Here is a 27016-nt window from a genome sequence, read left to right as displayed (position 1 = left end):
GACTGACTTGAGTCTAAACTACCTGTGTGGCAATAACGTCCCCTATACCTTGCGGGACGCATCGCTGTTGCAAAAATCATGGTTCTCCCGAAATTGTTATATCTTTCTTTAAACGTCCCCCTCCCACTCAACTCGTAATTTTTTTGTAAACTGAGATCACTCATCACTGCTTTGGTCTGGGCTGGGCGACAACCCAGGATTGCCTATAACATCCTCACACTTCCCCTGTCCCTTGGAGGTATGGGTGCCCCGGACTTCCACTTATACACATTGTGCGCCCAAGCCTGCTTTCTCCACTTCTGGTTACACCCAATCCTCTTTCAACCACATGTGGCTGTCGAGGCTGATCTCGCTGCACCTTGGCCACTCCAGACTGCACTTTTCATTGCTCCTAAGTCCTTGCATGGAGAGATTGACACGGTGGAGTGCCCGCGCTGGGCCTGGGACCGACTCCCGAAATACTCTGTCCTCTGCACACTTCACTAAATCAGAGTGACGCGCAAAGCTACTAACCCTACATTTCCTAAGGCATCAGGCGCTGTCTGCCCTCGAGTTAGTCCTCAACTCTAGTTCCCCTCGCAAGTTAGTCACCAGACTTTACAATTCCTCGCTTACTGCTTCCCCCGCCAGCACTGACAGAGCTCTCACTGCGTGGAGCACAGACCTGGGCAAGGACCTCCCTCACGATTGTATTGTTGTAGTCAGATCAAGCGCTTGTCCCCTAACTATTGTGTGCGGCTCATACATTTTAAATACATGCATAGGCCATACACACCTCGTTTTTTCTCCACAGAATAGGGCTTCTCGCTAGCGACGGATGCGCATGCTGCTCTGCCCCTGCTTCAGACTTCTCCCATTTGGCCTGGCTATGCCCCAAGGTCTCCGCTTACTGGCAGGCTGTGTGCGCGATCATTAGTGACATTACAATCGAATGTTTCACTCCTGATCCCTTGGTATGTCCCCTTGGCTACATCAAGCATGTATCTAACGCCAACCGCAAACTTTCGGCTATGCTCCATGTCCTTGAAAAACGCAGAATGAGGCATTGATATTCCGTAGTGCTGGTCACTTGTTCAAAATTTGCTTCCTTCTATCTGCTGTTGCTTTGGCATAATCTTGTGAGGAGAAAAGGGTAGAGCCTTGCCATGAGATTTTACCTTTGACCTTATCAGTTTGTAAGGCTTTTAACAAATCTGTGACCTCCAAATAATGCAATATTTCTCCTCTTGGTTTATTCGATGAGGCTGTTGAATATGAGACATGACCCAAACAATAAGCTTGTTCGATGTCCAAAGGTGAAGAATCCAGGATACCCAAAAGATTTGGGAGAAAAGATTGAAAGAAGGAGAGAGGGTTAGTTCCTTCAAGCCCCTCCATTAAACCATAAATACATAAATGATTGCGTCTGTTGCGATTTTCAAGGTTTTTAACCTGCTTTTGAAGACTTGAAAACTGAGACTGCATAGAGGGAACCTGCACCACAGTAGAATGAAAAGAGTCCACTTTATTCTCCAAATGAATAACGCTACTTTCCATATGAGACCATTTATTGTCTAGTTGCTGAAGACGGATATTAGTCTCTTCCATGTAAGGTTTAAGTGCTCTGATTTCTTCAAAGGATTAACTCCATTGAAGTTGGAGGTGGAGACACAGGGTATTGCGTCGACGTGCCAGGTAACTTTGATAAAATTTAGAAGTAGGCAGGGAAACATTAGTCAGGGGCGAACTTAATGAGATAAGTGCAGAGTCAGTCATATTATTTTGGAGAACACTGAAAGGATTATAATCCACTACAGGAGTAGAAGACGTTGCCTTGGAACGGTGAGCAGATTTTGTTCTCCCCATACATAAAAGTCACAGGATAACAGGAGCAAAAAGCTTGAGGAGAGGTGCCACAATATAATATATATTCATACAAAACCTCCAAGAAAAAAGCCAAAGGTATCGGAGTATAGTAAATATACCTCGAAAACCATTCAGAAGGTATTGAATAAACAACCTAGAAGAAGCCAGCATTAACATTCTTGAAGAAAAAGCAACAAGTCTTGGTTTCCCATGTTCATTAGAAATGCCTCCTCATTCTGTGAGGAAAACGCCGCTCGTGGCAATAACAAAATGGCGGACGTGAGTCCCGATCCACTCGTGTCAGCACAGAGAAGGCAAAACAACTGTCTGCTTACCACGGGGACATCACAAGACAAAGCAAACTGTGGCCGGCAGGTCCATCACTGCTGCGGCTCCTCTCCGAGGCGTTAGTCGAGGCTCCGACTGCCAAAACCTGTAAAAGACTCCTGCACGGCCGCAGAGCTCACTGGAGAGCGGCCATCCCCGACGGTGTCCAAGCAACGCCCCAGCTAGTGGTGTCTTAATGAGTAGAGATTGCACAGATAGTATCAGTAATAACATCCATGCCCTAGTAGACTACAAGAAAACCCGCAGAGTATCAAATAATCTGGTTCAGATATGAAAGTTAATATCAAGTAACAGGCTATGATCTTCCTCTTTTCATAGAGGGTGATGTGTATTAAACAATCTGCTATGGGAACATAAGATCAAATTTTTTCTTTTAGGCGCTCATTGTTGTCTTTGAGACTCAGATGAAAAGGCATGGTGTTTTACTGCAGGGGGATATGTTCCAAGTTAAACTAATTTTACTGCGGTCTTAATAGAGTGTGAGATTATGGAATTTCCAATGCTTAATGTTTCTAGGTTGCCCATCATGATTTAGTATTTGTGATAAACAAAGGTGTTTTGGGATTGGCCAGGCTGGGAACAGAATTTCTGACCTATTGTGAAAAGGCCTCCAGATCTGATATGAAGCTCTCTTTGCATTAGGTTTGGTGGTCAAATAATAAAATTGTACCCTACTAACTCTCCATACTCCATGGTCTGATGTGCCCCAAAGGAGTATCCCTGGCATTTGTATCACAGAGCGGGGAAAATTGACAGCGGTTTACCAATCCTCCTGTGGACATAGTTCACAGCTGGGAACCGTCTGGAGAACACCTGAGAACTGTGCGATTCTATATGGTAAATTTAGATATGTGGTATTTACACTCACTCTGAGAAGGAAATGTTCACAACAATTATTTCTATATACTACAATGTTGTACTTAACATTAACTTCAACAGCACTAAATGCAATGCGATTATAGTAATTTTTGGGAAAGCTTTAGTACAAGCGAAAGGTAAAGCAAATTGAATTTTAGTAAGAGTTTCCAAGAGCACTCAGATTACATTGAACTGCACATCTCCTAATAACATTAGACTAATTCCATGGTCAATGGTGGTGAGCACCCTCTTCTTCTAACCACTGATCAGAGATCTGGGATAGTGCTTGGAACTGATTATCAGAGTGTTCCCAATAAAGAAAATCTACATCTTTCAGTCTGAAACATGAGAACTGTCTCTCTCTGTTTAGCTGTGGGTAGTAAAAGACAAAAACCTATGAGAATCTGAGCAATCTAGTACATAAAATAGTGAGAAAATAATGAATAAGAATGTTGATAAAAGAAGAAATGTGGTAATAAATACAATGTATTTAAAACATCCTCTGCCCTGCCCAAGAAGACAAAAATTATCCCTCTCTGTACCCAACCAGGGCATCCTAGTGTACCAGGAAGAAGCAGAGTTCAATGAAAACCTCAGCATCTTTCTTTGCTATTGCAGAGGCACGCATCAAACCCTGAAAGAACAGAGAGATATAGCATAATGGCTAGAGCTGCCGACTTCCGGAGCTAGGGAACCAGAATCAAAAACGTGTGTCTCCTCAACATTTCATGACTCAGCACAAACCCTTTAGGGCCTGATTTAGAGCTCGAAGGACAGGTTACTCCATCACAAACAAGACAAATATCCCCTCTATCGCATTCCAAGTGCATTATATCCTGTGGCACTTGTCATACAGCGAACAGGATATACATGACATTTATGACAGAGTAATCAGTCCAATGAACTCTAGATCTGGGTCTGAATCGCCCTGTGCCTGAAAAAAAAAAGAATAAAATGCTACATTTGCTTTACATAAAACCGTAAAAAACAAAACTGACATTTCAAGCTAATTGCTGACCAGTGGGCTTTGGCTGGATGATGAAAAACAGCAGTGATACATGGAAGCTGAAACAAGACAAGGATATTAATCAGCAAACTATCCTCTTAGGACAATGTTCTTGGACATCTGTCCTTCAAGCTGCCAGGTTTCCCAAGTAAACTAGTTGATCCAGAAGGTCCTGTTGCAGATAGTCTGCTGATAATCTGTATCCCCAGCAGCAACTTCAGAGAAATGGTGATCAGTCTTTCTAAAAAATGTCGGTAATCTGGAGCAAGTGCAAATGAATGGAATCTGTGAGAGGTAACCTCCAAGCACAGCTTCACTGGATCAGGGGTGTACATGGGTCAGAAATAGGAGAGGGAAACAAAGCATGCAGGACCAAGAAACAAGGAGACTCTTCTTTTAAAGGAAGAAAGCCTGAATACCTATGCTCTCAAGAAGGGGTAGCCCTGGAATAGCTCATACGGCAGAATGCAATGTATTTAACAAGTTGTACATAAACCTTTTGGTTTTACATGTCCTGGTAATGAAAAAGTCTTACATTTGTTTTGAACTAATCTAAGGCCTACCTCTCCCACAGGATAACATTAAGTTAGCTCATTACATTTACTAAGGGATAACGTAGTTTGGAAAAAGGTGGAAATGTCATATTTGGTCTCTGATGAATTGTAATTTAAAACCCTCTTTAATGGTATAGTTGAATTTTAAGTTACAATTCTGCAAATGCCTCTTTTAGGAAGTTGGCCTTTTCTTGGCCTAACCATTTGGGGCCGACAGCCTGTTTCCTGGCTCACTTGACTAGGTGTAGTTGGCATTTTTGTGAATTCCTCCAAGACAGTATCAAAATGGGGACTAGTTGTTGGCAGAATGGGCCATCCTGACCTGCTGGGAGGGATGGAGTTTTCACCTACCACACTTGCACTTCAAAGGAGCTGCCTCAGCCTACAAACAAAGAACTTCGCAATAGACTTTTTTGACACCAGACATCCTAGTACCACGGCAGATGTAGGAAAGGAATTCCAGGACCTGATGTGGGAGTAAGTCTAGAGGGTTCTCCTATTGCAAAGCCAGCACCAGGTATAAATATTGAATTCTATGACCAACTCTTCTTCAGATCACTTCTTGGCCTGTAGAAAATTCAGAGGGCTGACTGCTCGGCTTCCGGCTGCTAGAAAGACTACCTTGTTGGCCTGTTGCAAGAAGGATTGCCCTGCTGTCCTGCTGCCTGAAGAAAGAAGACTGGACCACAAACCACAAAAGTGACCCCGATGGCTAGCAGACTGTCTTCCTGTTCTGAGCTACAGGGACATAGGAAGCTTCAGAGACCTGTTCTGCATCTGCCCTGCTGCTCAGACTCAACTGGACCTGCCTGTGTCCTGCTGCTGGGATCTTCTAGAGTGAGTCCTTATGCCCAAGAGGTGTCCTTCCCAGGTTTTGAACCCTTGGCTGTAATCAGGGTGCACTCCTCGTGGCCCAACTGTGGGTTCCCTCGGAACCAACACAGTGTGATGCAACACCATGCATCTCGATGAAGGACCTCACAACGCAGCACCTCGCAGCTCCTGATCAATGGTCTCATTGGGTCTGATGCAACAGAATGCATTGTGACGCAGTATCTTGCATAGCAGCACTGCATGGCTCCTGATCGGCGGCCTCCTGGGAACTGATGCAGCATAATGCATCTCAACAGAGAAACTTGTATCTCAATCTAAGTAGAACCAGGCTCACTGTCCAACAGACTGATCCAAGCCATGCACATGGCCTGCGCTCCATCATGGTCGGATTGAACTTGTGACTTTATCACAATTTGGCGCAAGCACATAACTGCAGTTGATGCTTTGCACTTTTTGCCGCTATTTTAAGAAAAACTTAGTAAATTGTACAACTCCAGTTCTACTGATTGGATTTTTGTAGTTCTGATATCAGTCAATTTATTAATTTTTTTCTAGATGTGCGAAGGATTTTTCTTGTGCTTTGTTGCCACTTGATTATTGTTTGAATGCTGCATACATACTTTACACATTTCCTCTAAATGAAGCCTGACTGTATTTTTGTCACGCTACCAGAGTGTATAGCATAGTGAATGACTGTTGTGGTCGGACAAGGATGAGGATTGTTTGCTTGAGTAGGGTGCATACCCCCCTCATCCAAAAACCCAAATTATCACATTAGTAGTAGTAGCAGTTGTAGTAGTAGTAATATTATTAGTAGTAGCAGTAGTAGTTATAAAGGTCACCACTCCTTAAAAGTTTTCATGCAGCCAAGAAAAGCAGCAAGTGACACAAAACAAAACATTCCAAAGGACATTGTATTAAAGTGAGAGCAGGATGAAGGCTCAGATACTTTCAAACCAGGACATGATTTGGTGTGTTCCATTCTGTATGAGAAATTGCCTGACTGTGGGTGGTGTTCATCTCAGCATGGGGCTATCAGTTCCAGGCACATTGTGCTACACTTCACATTAAAAATTCATCATTCTCAAGCTCTTATAGTAGTGACTGTTCTAGTAATTGTCCTAAGTAGCAAAACAGTGACTCACCAATCTTGAGATTCTTTAATGTTGGTCTCTTCCTTTCTAGCACACAAACAACAGAGTCCAAGCCATTTACAAAGCCATGTCGTTACCACTGCATCATGCAAGGTGACGCACAAGACTAAGTGATATTTACTAAGCCAAGCAAAGCCACCTTGCGTGGCTCTGCATGACTACTAAAGACAGAGAAACATAAGGCAGCGCAAATCACTGCTTTGCGTTATTGGGTGTTGGAAAGGTGTTCCATAGGAGGAGTGTGGGCATTCCCACACATCCACTCATGGATTTTGGTGCATTCTGCAGCACACACATGAACAAGGGAAAGCATCTGTCTGTCTGTAACGCAGGCACTCTTGCACCACAGGGCCGGAATTAGTGCTAAGCTGCACTCAGTGCACCAGAGCAGAGACAGAGCAGGATTGTGCCATATCTTTGTAAAGTTATCTTGCTGTAATGTATCAAATGTTAGTAAATCTGGACCTAATGTACTGCCAATGTTTTTTCAATCTTAATTGTGAGAAAAGTGACAAAGTGAATAATTAGTTGGTGTTGATGGTGAATGGTAGCCCACCTAAAGTAATACCGACACTAATTTGATAAGTTCAGTTAAAGGTTTCAGTAAATTAAAACAGATCTCAAGCCCTGGTAGTTATAGCACAGAGTAGACATACTTATCTGAGAGAAGATGTGTAAAGCATTTTGAAGTATCAAATTTTTTTAAAGATTATAGACACAACACAATACAAATCCCAATCTAATTTAGAATCATAGTTTGGGAGAATTTGGATTGTTGATTGAGTGGGGTGTTAACCCTGCTCTAGCAACATCCACAACCCCTGTCGAGGTGAACCTCAAAGGTCACTAAATAAAACAGTGCTTAACCCTCTGTTCACGTGGAACAAAAGCAGCCAGGCTTAACTTAGAGGAAATGTGTAATGCATTTATGCAGCACACAAACAGAAATAAGGTGGAAACACAAGACAAACAAATTACCACATGAATTGCGTGGCTCTGCATGACTACTAAAGACAGAGAAACATAAGGCACCGCAAATCACTGCTTTGCGTTATTGGGTGTTGGAAAGGTGTTCCATAGGAGGAGTGTGGGCATTCCCACACATCCACTCATGGATTTTGGTGCATTCTGCAGCACACACATGAACAATACCATACTGAGCAAAGCAGTCTACTGAAGCACACAGCAGGACACAGCAGCAGGCTTTCGCCTAGGGGCCTTCCTTAGGTCCAGAAAGTGAACTGAAGAGTGAGTAAAAGGGCCCTATTTTTATACCTGGTGCCTTCTTTGAAGGAGATGTTTCTAGAGAAACCCCTTGAAGAGTTTGAAGTTTCCTGTCTCTTCTGCCCTGGATCCAGGCTTGCTGCATGATGAATGCAATGCAGCTACAGAAAACTGTTTGGCCTGCTACAAGGTGTCACTCAGAGCAAATGATGGTGCAGCTCGGCAGCCATCCATTGTCATGTGGTCTTAGCTCCTCTAAAGAAAAATAACCAAACTGCCTGACCCGCAGATCATTTACTAGCTACTCTTGTAAAATGTACCTATCCAGCAGACTTCCCCATCCATTGTCTCTTGCTCTTAGCTCCTCTCCAGATATCTAACTCTACTGCCTCACCCCAAGGTACTCCCATACATTTGACCTTTTCAGTAGATCTATCCAATCTGTTTAATATATCTAATCTCTCCTAGTCCTCTGCCTTTCGAATTATCATATATCTATTAAAACCATCACCTGATGCCGAACATTTATATATAACAAACAATTTCTATTTCACAAATATCCAAGCAAAATACATGAGAGTATTGCCTATGCACAACAGTGTCATTATTATTCCGTTCTTATTATATCATCATCAATGTGGCTTTCACCTGGATATACCATTTTGCTCGTAGTGTTTCATTGCATTCTTCACTCGTCATCACAAGTTTTTAGTCGACCTGGGGCCAGATGTAGGAGCCCTAATACCGGTCGGAAACAGACGATTTCGGCCGTTTCCAACCGGTATTAGGGTTTTCAGATGTAGGGGGCTGAAAATTACAGAATCGGTATATTTACCGATTCTGTAATTCCAAATGTAGGTGGCACAGTTTACAGTGCCACAGGCCCTTAAGAGTCGGTATTTTACCACACAATACTATTGTGTGGTAAAATACCGAATTCAGGTGTGCATGCACATCTGTGCATGCACACCTGTGCAATGTGACACACAGACATGCCCTTAGGGCGTGTATGTGTGCCACATGTCACACAAGCCTGTACTTGGGGTGCTAGAGGGTGTCAAAGTGACACCCCCGGCACCTTTGCAGGATTCGGTATTTACCGATTCGGTAAATACCGAATCGGTATTGCCCATTGATTCCTATGGGCTTCAAGGCCCATAGGAATCAATGGGCAATACTGATTCGGTATTTACCGAATCGGTAAATACCGAATCTTACAGATTCTGTATTCCTGAATTCGGAATTACCTACATCTGCCTCCTTCCCATTTACAGACTCTTAAATACCGAATCGGTAAAATTCGGTATTTAAGAGTCTGTAAATGGAAACGCCTTAGACCACATGGATGATACGTCCACAACACAGCTCACGGACCCTAAACGTCGTAAACCTACTGTCTTCCAACAGAAAGAAGGGCAAAAGACGCTGTCGAGATGGTGGGTTCCTTTCGGGAAGACAGAGAGACGATACATACAGACACTGAGGACAGCACCTTACATTCTGACTCGGAACACAGTATGGTATTGTTCCCGACAGTCACACCTAGAGCAGCGGATGAACTCCTCGACAACGCCCAAGAATAACTGCTGATACGGGCAATACCAGACACTGGTTGAAAAGCAGGGGGACCTGAGTCAGTTACATTGCTATGTGTTGAGGTCCGACTGACTCGAGATATGCTTACTGTATGGTGGATGTGATTGAAGGACCTCGTGATCTCTATCCCCGCGAAGTAAGTGGTACGATAATACGTAAGTGAACACAAAATCTCCCCCTAGAGGCTGTAAGTAATTGATGTTTATACAATGACTCTCCCGCGGCGCCGTTGAGCCGGCAGCGCCGACAGGTATGGCGTTCTGGACACGGCCCATGCTCCGCCGACTCCCCAAAGCGCATGCACCGTAGATTGTTTGGTTATGTTTTGCATTTTTTGGTTCGGCACATCACAGTTCCTAGGCTGCGCCTATAAAGTTCGAGTTGGGGTAAGGGTGGGTAACGTCTCCTGGCTAGTACTGATGATACACTTAGCACAACACGAAGTGATACTCATTGTGCCACTTGTACTTGGACATGGCTGATACGGTAGGGAAATATAGGCTGGCTACCTGGAATGTACGAGGGCTAGGCACAGTACAAAAACAACACAGAATACACGCCTTCTTAATTCGCCAACGGGCGCAGGTAGTATTCCTCCATGAATCCCACCTAACACTGTCTGAGGCACATACATTGCGAAAAAAGTGGAGAGGGTCTGTGTTCTCCACGACGTACTCTGTCTTCTCCAGAGGGGCCACTATATGGGTACGACATGGCACCCCTTTCGTGGAATTAGAGAGGAAGGTGGATGATCAGAGACGCTATATCTTGGTGAGAGGCACACTAGACGGTAAGATGCTGGTCCTAGGCAGCATCTACGCCCCGAACTTTGACCAGGACAGGTTTTTAGCAACTGTAGGGCGGGCCTTAACTGACTGGATAGATATTCCCTGGATACTGGGGGGAGATTTTGAACATGGTTTTGAATGTTGACTTGGACAGATCACACCCCCCCCTCCAGACGACGGGAGTGCACAAGATGGCCGACTCATTTGGGACGTGGCTTCAGGGATGGGGACTGGTGGACGTTTGGCGTAATTTGCATCCAACACACAAAGAATACTCATACTACTCCCCAATGCATAACCTACATACTCGCCTGGACAGATTCTTGTGCACTACCTCTCTTCTGACTAAGTGTACGTCCTCGGACTACCTCGCAAAAACATTTTCGGATCACAGACCACTGACACTCGAACTGCACTGGTGGAGAGTACCTTCACCGGTACCCACCTGGAGACTCAACCCCTTACTTTTAGAAGATACCCGTTCCGCACACATCTATCTGATACCCTAACTAATTATTTCCGTGAGAATTGGGATTACACGTCCTCGAATCTAGTGGTATGGGATGCCATGAAGGCTGTGATACGAGGGGATGCGATTGGCCAGCTGGTGGGGGCCCGGCAAGAGATTCAAGGAAAGCTGCGGGGGGTAGAGGACCGCCTGAAAGAGCTAGAGACGGCAGCGGGAATAGACCCGGAGCGAAAGGGTGACTTACAGCTATGCAACATAGAACACGCAGAACTCCTAGAAACACTGAGGGTTATAGACTATAGGGACTATTTGCGGCGCCAACATGCAGAGGCGGATTGATCTGGAGCCCTGCTGGCTCGCCTGATTCGGGACACCCCCGACACCCCTGTGATCACTAAAAGACTATATGCCCCCCCCCCAGAGAACGGGGGTGGCGACATGATAGAATTCCTGCGAGAGCTACCGTTCCCGACCCTGACCCGGGAAGCGCGGACTGAGTTGGCCAGACCCATAACACGGCAAGAAATAAAACAGGCTATCCACTCCCTTAATCGGGGCACAACCCCTGGCATGGACGGACTGCCTGCGGAATTTTATCAGGCTTATTCTGAAAAGCTGGTACCCGTCTTAGAGAAAATTTACAAGACCGCTTATGAGGTCGGCCACCTACCTGCCACGACCATGCAAGCTTCTGTGATCTCCATCTCGAAACCCTGCAGGGATACCCTTGACGTAAATAATTACAGGCCACTTTCGATGCTCCCTATGGAGTATAAAATACTTAGCAAAGCTATCGCTATGCGGGTACAGGCCCATCTCCCTACCTTAATCCACCCAGAGCAATGCAGCTTCCTGCCTGGGAGAAGCACTTCCCAAAACACGAGGAGACTCCTTGCCCTCATGTTGGCCACGCCACTGGACCTTCCACAGGCTGGCTATATTGCCCTGGACCTCCAACAGGCATTCGACTCCCTGACGTGGAACTTTATGTTTGGGGTCATAAAGCGCTTCGGTTTCCCTGACACTCTAATAAAGTGGATACGTTTGCTGGATACCCACCCGACAGCTAGAGCACGTACGGGTAGATACACCTCGGATAGCTATGACATTTACAGAGGCACCCGGCAAGGCTGCCCACTCTCGCCATTGCTGTTCGTGCTCACGCTTGAGCCTCTGGCAATCGCACTTCGGACCAGTGCGGCTGAGATGGGAATAAACGTCGGTGGTACACATAATCTAATCTCCATATATGCCGACGATATCTTAGTGTATCTCCGTGATCTGAATGGAGATCACTCCCAACTGGCAACCATCTTTGACCGTTTTGAGGCCATCTCTGGCCTAGCCATAAACCCGTCGAAATTCCTCGGTTTCTATTTCCAGGAAGGCCAACGAACTTCTCATATACAATTTGGTGACTGTCGGATCCTAATAGCGCCGACCACATTTAAATACCTGGGCATCAATGTTTATAGAAGACAAGAAGACCAGATTGAGGGTAATGTAAGGAGGGCAATTACTGGTCTCCGAGGTAGTGTGAACTTTTGGACCTCCCTACCCCTATCTGTCATGGGTAGAGTGGCGATTTCAAAGATGGCCCTCCTCCCCCGGATGCTGTACTACTTCGTAAATCTACCGGTCCTTCTTCCACAACACATATTTGCCACACTGAACACACTACTGATCACCCTCATATGGGGCCCGGGGAGATGACGAATAAGCCTTTAAAAGCTACAACTGAGTACCAGACAGGGCGGCCTAGGTGTACCAGACCTACGGGGTTATTACTATGCAAGCCAACTACAGTGGCTGACACGATGGGTGGCGGGTAGGGACCTGCACGAGATCGCTTTTACACAGGACCGACTGGCATGCGGGGAACTACACTCCCTTTTGCTGCCTACAGCCATGATCCCCCGGGACTGTCACCCTCTGCTGCGCACTGCTTTACAGTGCTGGCGAAAGGCACTGGCGTACACGGCTGGGACCGCCCCCTATGCGGATAACATCCCCCTGTTAGGACTCCCGACACCGCAAGGTAACCTGACACAACGCAGATTACGGCCCTGGACAGAGGCGGGTGTGGATAGAGTGGGCGACCTGTTCGGAGAAGACACGCTGATGGATCATGCCACCTTTGTACAGTCCACAGGAGCCCCATTACGCTTGTACCTACTACACGCCTTAGTGATTCACTATGTTCAGCGTACAATGGCTCCTCAACGCAACAAACCGAAACAGCATGAACTGGTACATCTCCTCCATTATATGGGGATGGGGGGACACCTAGTACGGTGGCTCTATGTGGGCATTAGGGAACACGCTGCCCTATCCCTTACCACACTCAGGGATGCTTGGGTTGAGGACACGGGAGAGGCAATGACAGATGGGGAATGGAAGATTGTCCTAGAACACCACAGGAGAGTGTCCAGAAACGTCAAATTTAAATTCATACAGGCTATGGTATTACACAGAGCGTATCTCACTCCCCACAGGATCCATAGAATGTTCCCTAACTCCTCCCATAACTGTCCCAGATGTCAAGGAGATGACGCTGACACCCTCCATATGCTCTGGGCATGCCCGAGGTTACACGCTTATTGGGGGATGGTCAGACACACACTGCACGATATTACAGCCCTGCAGCTCCGAGAGGGGGCACTGCCCTGCCTGATAGGACACAGGAAGAGGCCCAAGACCCACAGAGCACAACTGAAATTATTAGACCTGGCACTCTTATTGGCAATCAGAGTTATTACTATGAGGTGGAAGTCGACCAGGCCACAGAGTGCAGAGGTGTGGCGTTCTGATGTGTTGAAATGGGGTAAGGCTGAAAGTGCGATCCTACGAGGAGGAGAAGGGGGCCCGCAAACATCCCATAGCGCAAGATTGGGAGCGAATGCTGATAGAAATGGAGAGTATAGACCTAGAGTCCTCACAGGGAGACACTACATAATCATACACAAAAGGTGCAAAGCAATCGAGCTGCGGGTTGGGGATATGACTGACAAATGTGAGGGTTAAGCCAGCCAAATGTCGATAACTTTTTCTGGACGAGATATGGCCCATGTGCCGAGGAAACAGTGTGTACATGATATTGCACTAGGAGACGGGAGGGTGGGATAGGTGTGGGTGGGATGGAGTTTAACCAACAGACAATAATGTAATGTGAATGCACGGTACTTACTGATGTAATACGAAGGATAATATAGAGAATTTAAAGAACATGGAATAGAACCACTTGTTAAGCCGTAGACAGTATATGTTAGAAAACGAGAAAAGACTGTTAAGTGGTAAAATGGTCAAAGTACAATGCAATGTTTGATACAGTCATGAATAAAGTATTTAAAATTTAAAAAAAAGAGTCTGTAAATGGGAATTACCTACATCTAGCCCTTGGTTCGTTCTGACCTTTTGTCTGCACTTGATTTGATTCTGTCAGTCACTCCGCTTTTCTATTCTATTTGTATTCCTTGGCATTTCAGATGTATGTCAGAATACCAAGGACAAAAATACCAACCTGCTAAAATATTATGACAAAAATATATGCTACCAGAATATTGTGAAGATTAGCATATATAGGTAAGTATAGATTTACTATTTTTAACTCCACATAAACGATCTTGACGCTGCATATGTATATATTGCCACTTACTCGTATGTAGTCTACAATTACTTAATCACTTATCTTCACGATGTATGGAAGTCAGTATATTTCTTAATGTAGCCTGGCAGGTCAATATTTAAATATTCGATGGTCTGGAAGTTAACCCTTCTCCTTCTTTGTTATATGATGTTCCTCGGGGCTCCATTCCTAGTCTGTGAATATCTAGGGGCTTCACCCATACATCACTTTTCCATGCTAAAAATGACGCAAAAATGGCGCAAGTGTCTTACAAATAAGCCCCCTTATTTCTAACCTTTAACTCAATCATTTGTTAATTGTTCATGTAGGTTTCATGCAAATCTCAATGTGTATAATACTAATACTTAGGGCCTCATTTACAAAGAAATGATGGACCGCGGCGCCACAAGCCATTTTGCCACGCTGAGTTGCGTAATTTTAAAAGCACAGAGATGCATCATATTAACAACAATACGACACATCAATTGTCTGCCATATGCCAGTGCAGGCACCCTTGCGTCATGGTGCAAGGTTGCCTGAGTTGCTGGATGATTGTTTTTGTGCACGAAGGGTCACCTTCAGAATGCATTATGCATAGAAAGTGGAAACAAGCATTGTCAATGTACTTGGTCTCGACTTTGGGACATTATAAGCATTTGCCAAGCAGCACATTTTCCTGGGTGCTGCAACGTAGAAGCTTTAACACTAATAGGAACACCAATGAAACATTGCATGCTTTCAACACACTACAGATCAAGCAGGAACAACGTAGATCTTCTACTTGTGAAAAGCAATTCTGGTGACACCAATGTCAGAATACTGGACATCAAAGAGTAATTTAGAGCGGGGGCGTGGCTACGGCGCCAAGGAAGATGGCCGCAGGTCCGGAGAGCTCCGTTACGACATGAGGTGACGGGGTTTCTTTCAGGCGTTTCCTTCCTTTTTGGACTGCCGGAGCAGTGCTCGGAGTGTGGCGGAAGACACCCGGCATCTTTACGTGTGCTTTACGGATCAAGGGAAGTTGTTTTTACCGGTATTTCACCTTTTGCAGTTCCCGGCGGCTCGCGTCTGACTGCGACCGCCATTTTGTTGTTCCGTTTTCATGCCACCTCTGCTGCCCTAAATCTGCGCATTTCAACGTTTGCTATGCTGCAGCCCTTTATCTGGTGACCTGGCAGTTATCTGCATGTTTGCTGTTTCTTTCCTGTTGAGGACCTCCTATGCTGATTAACTAGCTACTTTTACTTCTCCTCAGGATGTGGCCGCCATTTTGACTCTCTTCTCACTTCACCTTCCGAATGATGATTTACAATTTACCGTCTCTCCAGTGACTTTTTCTTGCCTCTCTCTATATCCTGTTTCATCTCCAGTCATTTTTCTTTGAGGCAACCGTCACTGTTCATTCATTCCTGCTATTTTCCGCCATTTTTTCCTTATAATAACTGTGTTTTTACTATTGACGTAGTGCGTTTTTCAGTTGTCTTTTCTTCACCATGGCAACGTCACGCACCAACCGCAATGCGGCCCTCCAGCAACGTTCTGTTTCTCATCCACCTTTGGAGGACTCTAATCCTTTCAGTGTTTTGCAAGATTCATTCGATGATTCACAATCGGACAATTCTACTATTAGAGGTTCTACCACTCCGGTTTCCCGTTCCACAAAGACTCTGTGTAAATCTTCATCAGCGTCTCCGAATATTACCACAGGAAAACGCTCTAAAGTGAATCCCCCCTCCCCTACAAACATGTCGAATGCTATTTCTATGGAACTTTTATTGGAAGAAATTCGTGCTCTCAAGCCATATATGTCAGAGACTAATTCTCGTCTCCAGAGTCTTGAGGACAATTGGTCTCACACACAACAGAGAGTGGGGGATCTTGAAGTCTCCCTAGCTTCTGCTCAACCACTCATCGACCAGGTTCCTCCTATCCAAACAGAGATTGCTTCTCTTAAACAACAAATCGAAAATTTGGAAAACAGAAATAGGCGTAATAATCTACGTATTTATGGCCTTGCGGAAAATCTGGAAGGGTCCAATCCAATCTCATTTTTTCAGTCCTTCCTTCCTACTCTTCTCAATTTCCCACCATCATCACCTCCTCTGAACATTCAACGTGCTCATCGTTTGGGTCCGAATTCTCGTCAGTCAACTTCCACCTCCTCTGTTAAACCTAGAGGTGTTATCCTATATTTTTTGGAATATACTGACCTTCTTCGAGTACTTCATGCAGCTAAGCAAAAAGGAAAGATTTCCCACAACGGCTCCAATTTATTCTTTGCTCAGGACTATGCCAAGGCTACAGCTGATCGCCGTAAAAGATTTCTAGACATGAGACCAGCTTTACGAGCTTTGAATGCCCGTTATGGGCTTTTTCATCCTTGCATTTTTAGGGTCACTTATAACAATAAGACGATGTCTTATGAAGATCCTGCCCGCTTGCAACGTTTCCTGGATTCCTGTCATTCTGCTCCGATGGACATTCCGCAACCCTAGTCTTTTCATTCGACTGTTATCTCTTATTGCCATGTCCTCTTCAACTGTTTGACTTATCCCTTATGTATACTGTCTTTGTAGCGTGTTCTTTTGTATAGATATTATGTCTTACCCTATGTTTGTTTCACGTTATTTTTCTTTTTTCGTACTTCCCTAGTTGCTGCTCTTGTAGTCCCTGAGATGTTTCTCGTTTTGTTCCTCCTCAATTGCCTGATGGTTTCTCCCTTTGCCGCGTCTTCGTGGAGTTCCCGCCCAGTCGTGCCTCCTTCCTTCATGGTTCCTCCATCCCCAATACTCTTGTATTTTTACGGTATGGATTTCGTTTTTTCCTATGATCTTGTGTATTTGTTACCTTTCTGTACCTCTTTCTTCTTCTTTCCCTTTTTCTCCTCAGCATTCTTCTTTCTCTTCAAATATATTCTTATCTCTTCCATTATCTTCTCTCATTTTTCTTCGTCACTCATTCTATTTCCTTTTTCTTTCTCCTCTTCGTTTATCACATCTTTCTCTTGCTACTCTTTACATACTACGTCTTCTTCTTCTTTTCTCCGCTTTCAGCTGTTGCTTGCGCTTCTTTTTCCTCTTCTCACTTGTTGTACTATTACATTTATACATGATTATTCATATGTTTCACATGTTTTTTAGATTTCTAAATGTCAATTAATATAATCTCTTGGAATGTTAAAGGTTTGGGATCTCCTATCAAGAGACAACGTGTTCTTTCCCACTTAGCTCATTTGAAAGCAGATATAGTGTTATTACAAGAAATACATGTTAAAGATGTTGAAGTTTCTAAATTACGACGTAATTGGGTGGGTCACGTTTTTGCTTCTCCGGGGACGGGAAAACGTAATGGGGTTGCTATTCTGACTCATAAACGTTTGAATGTTCAACTTGTTAAACAAGATAATGATACGGAGGGCAGATGGGTTGTTATATTGTTGTTGGTTAACAAAATTCCTTTAACCATTTTTAATGTGTATGCACCTACTATTCCTGATAAGTTGTTTTGGCCTCAAATTCTCTCATCTACCATGCAGTATACTGATGATTATTTTATTTTTGGTGGGGATTGTAACACAATTATGGACCCTTTCCTTGATCGTAGATCTAACTCCTGATTTTCTCCGTCTCCAACCCATGCTCAATTCACCTCCCTTATTGCCCAACGATCCCTAGTTGACTCATGGCGACTTTGTAATCCTACTTTACAAGAATACACATATTTTTCCCCAGTCCATTCTTCCCAATCCCGTATAGACTATCTTTTCATTTCCAAAGCTCTCACACAACTCATCACTCACTCGGATATAGGTTCCACTTTAATCTCCGATCATGCCCCAGTCTCTCTTCAACTTGACTTGCTCCCTCCTAGTAAGGGGACTAAACGATGGAGATTTAACAATTCCCTACTCCTTGACACTTCATTTTCTACTTCCTTTCTTGATTTTGCCTCCCTTTTCTTTACAGAAAATGAGTCCCCTCACACATCCCCTCAATTGTTATGGGACACATTTAAAGCTGCCTCTAGAGATTTCATCATTTCATATGTTGCCAAAAAGAGACGTTTAACCTCACAATCTATCTCTACGCTTACTTCTCGTATTAAACACTTAGAACAGGTATATTATTCATCCAAATCTCAATTTGATCTTAATACTCTTATTTCCGCCAAATTATCCTTTAACAAGTTATCCACCGAGTCCGCAAATTTAATTTTGCTTAAATCGAGTGCTAAATACTATTCATCACAAAATAAAGCTGGTAATATGTTGGCAAATTATCTTAAGGTTAAAAAAGAGCGCACCAAGATTGATTCCATAGTTTCTTCCACTAATACCATTCTTCATAAAGACGAGGATATTTTGGGTGAATTTTCTAATTTTTATCAGTCTCTTTACACTCCTGAATCTCCCCCTTTGTCGTCAGACATTGCTCATTATTTGTCTTCCATTCCTTCTCCCTCAGTTTCGGATGTGGACTTTTCTTCCTTAGACAAAGATATTACATCTACTGATATTTTAGATGCCATTCGTGTTCTTAAGAGAGGAAAGGCGCCGGGTCCGGATGGCTTCTCTATTGAATTTTATTCTCATTTTTCTTCCTTTCTTGTTCCTAAATTACTTCAATTATTTTCTTTCTTTATTTCCTCCCAAAAATCTGAAGGTTCTTTTCAGGAGGCTTTAATTTGCCTTCTTCCCAAGGATAATAAGGATCACACTTTATGTAAAAATTATAGACCTATTTCCTTGATTAACCTTGATTACAACATTTTTGCAAAGATTTTAGCTTTACGTTTAGACAAAATTTTACCTCAACTTATTGGTAGGGAACAATGTGGGTTTATCAAGGGTCGACATCTTTCAGATAACACGCGTTTATTTTTCAATGTCCTTAGTAAATCACAAACTTCTCCTCAGTCTCTAGCTGCTATAGCTTTAGATGCGGAGAAGGCTTTTGACAGAGTTAATTGGCCCTTTCTTTTGTCCTCCCTTAAATGGTTTGGTTTTGGGTCTAAATTTCTTTCTTATATTTCTTTATTATATTCTTTTCCTAGATCCTTTATTTTTGCTAATGGCCTTGTTTCCTCTTCTTTTCCTTTGTTCCGTGGCATCCGTCAAGGCTGTCCTCTTTCACCCCTTCTTTTTATTCTTGCTTTAGAACCCTTCCTAACAAAAATTTGACTTAATGCAAATATTTCAGGATTCTCTTATGGTGATAAACAAATAAAGTTGTCCGCCTATGCTGATGGCATTCTCCTTTTTATTTCTAACCCTCAAATTTCTGTTCCTGCATTCCTCTCTGAAGTCTCTGATTTTGCATCTGTTTCAGTTTATAAACTGAATGTTGATAAACGCGAGATTCTTCCTCTTAATAAATTCTGTTTTCATACGGATTTAGTAATATCCTCTTTTCATTGGAACCCTTCCAAAATTAAATATTTAGGTCTTTGGTTTGCTCCTTCCATTAAAGAGACGGTAGCTCTTAATATTAAACACTTACATACTACTCTTACAGACTCTACGTCACGATGGCATCCACTGTTTTTATCTTGGTGGGGAAGGTTGGACTCAATTAAAATAATGCTTGTTCCTATTATTTTATTTTTCCTTTCTAATCTCCCTATTAATATCCCAAAGTCTTGTTATAAAACTATTTATTCTATTTTATCCCGTTTCTTATGGCAAAATAAGAGAGCTAGAATGTCGTTTTCTAAACTTAACCGCCCCAAACACTTGGGAGGAGTTAACTTTCCCAATTTTGCCTCTTATCATACTTCCTTTTTTCTTTCCCACTCGGTTTCCTTGTTATCCGATGCCTTACTGGATGATGCGTCTCTCCCCTTGTGGGTTGACATTGAATCCGCCTTTTTTCATCCCTTCTCTTTTAAAGAATGTGTTTCCCTACCCCGTGTCCCAAAGCAAATGTCCTTACCTATCCTCAAGAACTCCAGAAAACTTTTTCTTCCACTACTTCAGAAGAATCTTGATAGCCATTCCCGATTTTTACAGTCTCCTCTTTGGTACAATCCTCTTATTAAGGTCCATAATAGGACTCTTTTCTGGAAGGCTTGGTATGATCACTGATTTTTCTGGGTACATCAAATTTTTCAGCATGGTGCTTGTATCCCTTTCCCTATTCTCCAACTTCGTTTTTCTCTTCCTCTCTCCTTCTTCTCTAAATATGCTCTTTTGACTGCTGCTGTTCAGACGGGCTATGACTCTCTTCCCCTTTCTATCTCTTGTACATCTTCTTCCTCTCCTCTTACCCTATCTTTCCTCTTATCTTCTTCCTCTGCTTCACAGATTTATAAAAAATTACATGAATCTTCCCCTACTAGAGAAAAATCGACCGTCGAACTAGCGTGGGAATTAGATTTGGGTGAATCATTCTCTCTCTCTTTGTGGCAAGATATTTGGAATAAGTTACGGAAATCTTCTAGAGCTGCTAACACTACCCAAACTTTATTTTTTCTTTATAATCGTCTCATGCTTACTCCTGCTCGATTACATAAAGTGGATTCCACTATCCCCTCCACATGCTGGTCTTGTTTAGAACCACGGTCGAATCTCAAACACATGATATTCCTCTGTCCTCTTGTTCGTACATTTTGGTCCAAAGTTTGGCAACAAATTAATACTATTTTTTCCACCAGTTTTCCTTTTTCTTTTACACATGTTTTCCTGGGTAGCCTTTCCGATATATGGTCCTCATCTCCCTTCAACACCTCTATTATTGATCTCCTTCTAGCGATCGCATTCCAACAAATTACCAAAGCATGGAAAGATACCTCATCCATATCATATCAAGCTTGGTGGTATGGTGTCTGTTTCAATCATAGATTAGATAGAGCATATGTCTCTCCTGTTGCAATTGCTATCAAACGTGATTTACTGTGGTTACCTATTACCTCCTTCTTAGATTCCTCAGCCGCATCCTCTGCACTTCATTCCCCTCGTACTGAGGAAGTACCCAAACCTCCATGATGTGTTTCTTGCTTACTTTTTTATTACATTTTCAACTTCTGTATTTTTTCTTTATGATTATACCTCTTGCTTCTAAATTTTAGCAAGTTTAATTTCTAATAATGTGATTTGAATTGCAATTGTATTTTCTTTGCTGAGTCTCTGTCTTTCTTCTTTTCTTTCTCTCCTCCCCTTTCTTTCTCTTCCCCTCCCCCCTTTTCTCTTTCTCACTTTTCCTTTTCTTATATATTATTTTGTTTGCTTACAAGGTTTCGTATCAAATTTGTATATCTTTTTCTTGATGTATACTTATACCCAATACAAATTTTCTTTAAACTTAAAAAAAGAGTAATTTAGAGCAATAAAATTCTGTAAACGAAATTGTATGCTTCTTCTGACATTTATAGGTTTCATTTTGCTCGCGAGAAAATGTCACTCATAGTCGTTGAATGTCACTCAGAATTATACCGGAATTATGAAAATGCCACACATAGCAACATGAAAACTTGGCAGCTGTGCTGCAGCCTGCCAGCACCCACCGGGGACAGTACTCTGCAGTACCGGTTACAATTGCGGCTTCCATTGCAGTTTATGTAACTGAATATAGTCGGCGGTCCCTGCTCCCTGTTCAGCAGCGTGTGACAGCTCACCAGCTCCTCTCCCCCGGGTCACAGACCAAAGCGCCTCGATGCCAGAAGGCCTTGGTGCCTCGGGCCAGGAGGTCAAAGGGCCAAGCCAGGAGCCGGGGGGAGGGGCAAGTGCTCAGGAGAAACCAGTCAATGGTTTACACATTTTCCATGAGTTCTGCCTTTTTTGCGTGTCTTCTGTATGTACTTACAGAGAGTGCCTTCAGTACCAGTATTGTCGGTAGTCAACTTAAGCTAGTTGCAACACCAATGTAAGCTGGTCACACTAGCCACCAGTCTCTGCCCACAGTATACATCACATGGTGATGGGGCAGGCCGTATTCTATATGAGACGCACCTCTATAGCATACTGCCTGCGTATATGTGACTCCCGTAGCGGGCAGGCAGCAGTCTCTAGGTGTGTGTTCGGTCTGTGTAATGCTTATAGCTGGCAGGTGGTTCTCTTTAGGGGAGGACAGGAGCTGTGCAATATTTTTAGGGGACGTTTATTGGCTATATGGAAGGGTCAGGTATGTGGAAAGCGCTTCTCGCTGACAGACAGCGTTTAGGCTTTGGGGCTGCGAATGACGAAGCAAACCTGCTGTTAACTCTAATGCTATCAAGTGAAATGCGTCCCCTCTCTATATAAACAACTAATTTCCCTGGTGCAACTGCACCTTGTGCACTGTTGATAGCTACACCCTATGCTATCTGTAGCAGACAAGCAGTTAGCTGTATATAGGGGAGGATTCAGAGTTGTGCAGAACCAAGGCAGACATGCTGTTCATTATGGAAAAGGGCTCCGAATTATGCGGTGCCTAAAGAAGACATGTATCTCCAGGGTTAGCCGTTCACACTTGAAGATGTTGAACACCTGAAGGAGCCCTGCAGGGAGGCAGCTAAGGCCGTGCCTTGAACCACATTCCAGAAATACCTGATCCCAGGGAGGGAAAGTTCACAAAGTTTTTTGCGACCCCTTCATTTTTTTTTTTTTTTTAAATCTTTTTATTAAGAGTTTTTGTTACATAAAGGACACGGCATTATTACAAAAAACAAAATGCAGCACAATAAGAGAGAAAACAAAAAGTACAAGTACAGCAAACTCCTGATTAAGGACTAATCATAGAAAATTAAAGAAATGTTTTTCTACAGTATTCCACACTCTTACTCATTTATTCAGACTGATCTGTTTAATCTCAATCTTTTATGTCCGACATTATAATACAAAACTTTTCTTCAATATCCATATATGATGTCATTGCTAACTCTCATTTCATTCAGATGGGGTTTTTAATCTATTTCACCCTCTTTCCATCTTGTAATAGGGTCCCAGATTAACTTACCCAGCTTCCTGCCCCTTTTCCCTTTCCGAGCATATATCTCTTTCTCCACATTGTATGTTGTTAATAATTTAGCCAGCCAGTTGTGGAAAGTAGGGGGAATAGGATCGATCCATGCAGAGGCTATGCATAGTCTCATGACTGATAGTGCTACAAATAAGAATTCCCTTCCGGTTGATAGTTGTTGACCTTCCTCCATGTTCACTCCTAATAATATGATTCCGGGAGTTAGCACAATTTCAGTTCCTAATATGTTATTTATAAAACGTTCTATTTCTTTTCTCAGTGTATCTAGATTAGGACAAGTTGCAAATACGTGTTTTAAATCTGCATCCCAGCTTCCACACCTGTAACAAGTGATACCCACAGTGCCCCCCCATTGTGCTATTTTAGCAGGAGTATAATATAAATGATATAGCGTTTTATAATGTTGCGCCTGCAATGGTGCCGAGCATAAAAGGGAGTATCCATATTGCAAAGAGGTGCCAAAGCTTTCCCCAATAATATTAAGGTTTGCTTTCCATTTTTCATTCCATTTATCATAATCGTCCTGTTTTGATTTTATCAATTCAGCGTATAGTCTCTTAATAGTGCAATCTTCCCCCAATTGAATCAATTCCATAATCGGATCTTGCATAAATCCCATTGGGCCTCCCTTTTTGGTCTGTAAAAAGCTCCTAATTTGTAAATATTTAAAAAATTGCCTGGTGTGTAGATTAAATCTGCTCTGCAGTTCTGAAAATTGAAGTAGCCCCTGGGGTCCCATTATGTCCCCTATTCTTGTGATTCCCTTTCTTGCCCACTCACCAAATATCAAACCCGAAAAGATCTCTTGTGGGAAATTTGGATTATCTGTAAGTCTAGTATATAGATTATACTTCCCCAAGCCAGCTCTTTTACTGAAGTTTTTCCAAATTGTATTTGCTGTTATAAGCGTCTTGAATTTTGTCTTTTTGTAATAGCTTGCCTTTGTAAATTTCAAGAATACATTCTACACTTCTATTCCAAGGGTTAGTCCATATATTGCCAGTGTTCCAAATTCACACCAGCCATCTAGTTCTGCCCCTCCCATCAAACCTATCATGTTTTGAATAGCTGCCGCCCAATAGTAGAGCTTTAGTTCTGGTACTGCCCACCCTCCCCTCTCCTTTGGGAGTGTCATAAATCTAAGGGCTCTTCTGGTCTTCCCCTTAGCCCAAATAAATCTGTTTATAATGTGCTCTAGTTTTCTAAAAAATTTGAGATCAAATAACAAAGGTATGGCTCTAAACAAATATAAAAATTTTGGAAGGATCAACATTTTTATTATGTTCGTCCTCCCTACGATTGACATGTGTAAATTATCCCATCTATCTAAATCTCTTTCTACTTTCTTAATTAATGAGGAAGTATTCTTAAGTACTAAAGATTCCATATCTGCCAGGATAGTTACCCCTAAATATGTTCCTGACTGCACCACTCGAATATCTGTGCAAATAGTATAGGGGTTTTTAATTATCTGAGTTTTTGATGTGTTTAACTTATAACCCGATATCTTTCCAAATTTTTCCGCCTCGCTTTCAAGGTGCACTATAGATTCAGTAGGATTAGGAGTGATTACAGCAAGATCATCTGCATAGGCTAAGATTTTACAGTGCCCAATAAGAGTGGTTAAAGGTGTAATCCTCACAGACGCCTCTATTCTACGGATTAATGGATCCATATATATCGCAAACAAAAGCGGTGAGCAGGGACAACCCTGTCTTGTACCCCTTTTTATTTGAAATTGTCGCCTATTACCAGCATTCACACGTACAGTTGCTACCGGGTTTAAATATAAGGACTTTATTGCTTTAAGATATCCCTGTTTTATACCTATCGTCTCTAATACACACCAAAGGTACTCCCAGGAGACCCGATCGAATGCTTTTTCAGCATCTAATAACATTACTGCCATCGGGTCTCCTGTGACTGTTGTAACATCAAGTAGAGTTATTACTTTGCGTATGTGATGGGTAGTGCCTCTTCCAGGTATAAATCCATGTTGAGCACAGCTTACTATTTTATGTATTACTCTAGCAAGTCTTGACGCTAGTGCCTTGGAGAATACTTTCACATCTGCATTCATTAAGGTGATGGGCCTATAAGAACCTGGTTCCTCCGGGTTTTTCTCTTTCTTTAATATTACTACCACCTCAGCACTCGCCCATGATTTGGGTACTGAAACACCCAACTGAGCGCCCTGCATAGTCATCATTAAGTCTTTCTCCAAAATATCCCAGAATACCTTATAGAACTCTATAGGTATTTGGTCAGGGCCCGCTGATTTCCCGGAGGGAAGTTTCCATACTGCGTCTTTAATTTCTTTTACCAGCAATGCCCCCTCTAAGCCGTCTGCATCATCCTCATCCAGTATATCTGCCCTGGTCTGCTGTAGATACTCCTGTATATCCTCTATACTTCTCTCTGTGTCTCTCCCTGATAATTCATCGTCATATAGCTTCTCATAGAAAGTCCTAAACACGTCCCTTATTTCATTCGAGTCTGTGTGCCCTCTGCCCGATGTATCTCTAATTTCTCTCACTGTTCCCATTGCTTCTTCCTGTCTTGTTCTTGTAGCCAAAATTCTCCCCACTGACTCACTCAGTTCATAGCACTTCTCTCTTTTAGTAGTGAAAATTTTTCCTGCTTTACTAGCTATATGACTCTCTGCATCTCCTTTTACTTTCACCAGTTTTATCAGGGCATTATCAATTGGAGTCCCATTTAATACACATTTTTCTAAATCCTCCTCTGCCTTAAGTACCTTTTCATATAGTTCTGCATTCCTCAGTTGCTCCTGCTTCCGTTTATAAGAATTAAAGCTCTTAGTTTCCCCCCGTACCCCTGCTTTAAAAGCATCCCATACCACTCCCTGTTCTGCACTATCCCTATTAATAGCGAAAAAATCACTAACCCACTTATTCATGTGTTCTATGTATTTCTCCTCTTTTAGTAAGTCTCTTTCAAAGGTCCAATTTGTGTATTGTCTAGCATTAGTATTTGTTGCTATTGTGAGTATTAAGGGATTATGGTCGCTGAGAATGCGTGGCAGCCTTTCAATATTTACATTCGATATGTTGGTACTTGAAACAAAAAAATAATTTAATCTTACACAAATTTGGTGGGGGGCTGAATAATACGTGAAACCTTTATTATTCGATCTTTTTTCCCCCCATACGTCTGATAAAGCATTGTTCAAGATTAAACTATGTATTGCCTGATTAACCCTCCTTTTTCGGCCTTTATATTTTCCAAAAGAGCCAAATCCTAATCCGTCTGCGCCATTTATATTGAAATCTCCAGCCAATATAATTTTCGGTGCCCAGGTAGCTAATTCCACATCTAAAAATTGAAAAATTTCGGGGTCGTCTTCTGTTGAACCATAAACACTTACAAGCGTTGTCCACTCTCCATCTATCAAACACTCGACTATAGCCCATCTTCCCCATTTATCCTTTGCCTTTTTCCTGGTCAAAATGTTTTTATCTCTAGCTAAGATAGCTACCCCTCTTTTTTTTACCCCTTGACTTGAATCTACTAATAAATGAAATCCTAGATTTTTAAGAAAATATATTTGTGTAGTGATAACATGTGTTTCTTGAATACATACAAAATCCACATTCATTTGTTTTATGGCAACCGCTATTTTCGATCTTTTTTGGGCATCGTTCAAACCGCACACATTCCATGTTAGACACCTAACACCCATACCTTGGCTTATGATATACCTTTTCCCACAGCTACTCTCCTATTCACCCTATTTATAC

Source organism: Lissotriton helveticus, chromosome 2_1 (genome assembly GCF_964261635.1).
Source record: "Lissotriton helveticus chromosome 2_1, aLisHel1.1, whole genome shotgun sequence".
Classification (NCBI taxonomy): Eukaryota; Metazoa; Chordata; class Amphibia; order Caudata; family Salamandridae; genus Lissotriton; species Lissotriton helveticus.
This window is presented reverse-complemented; position numbering follows the sequence as displayed.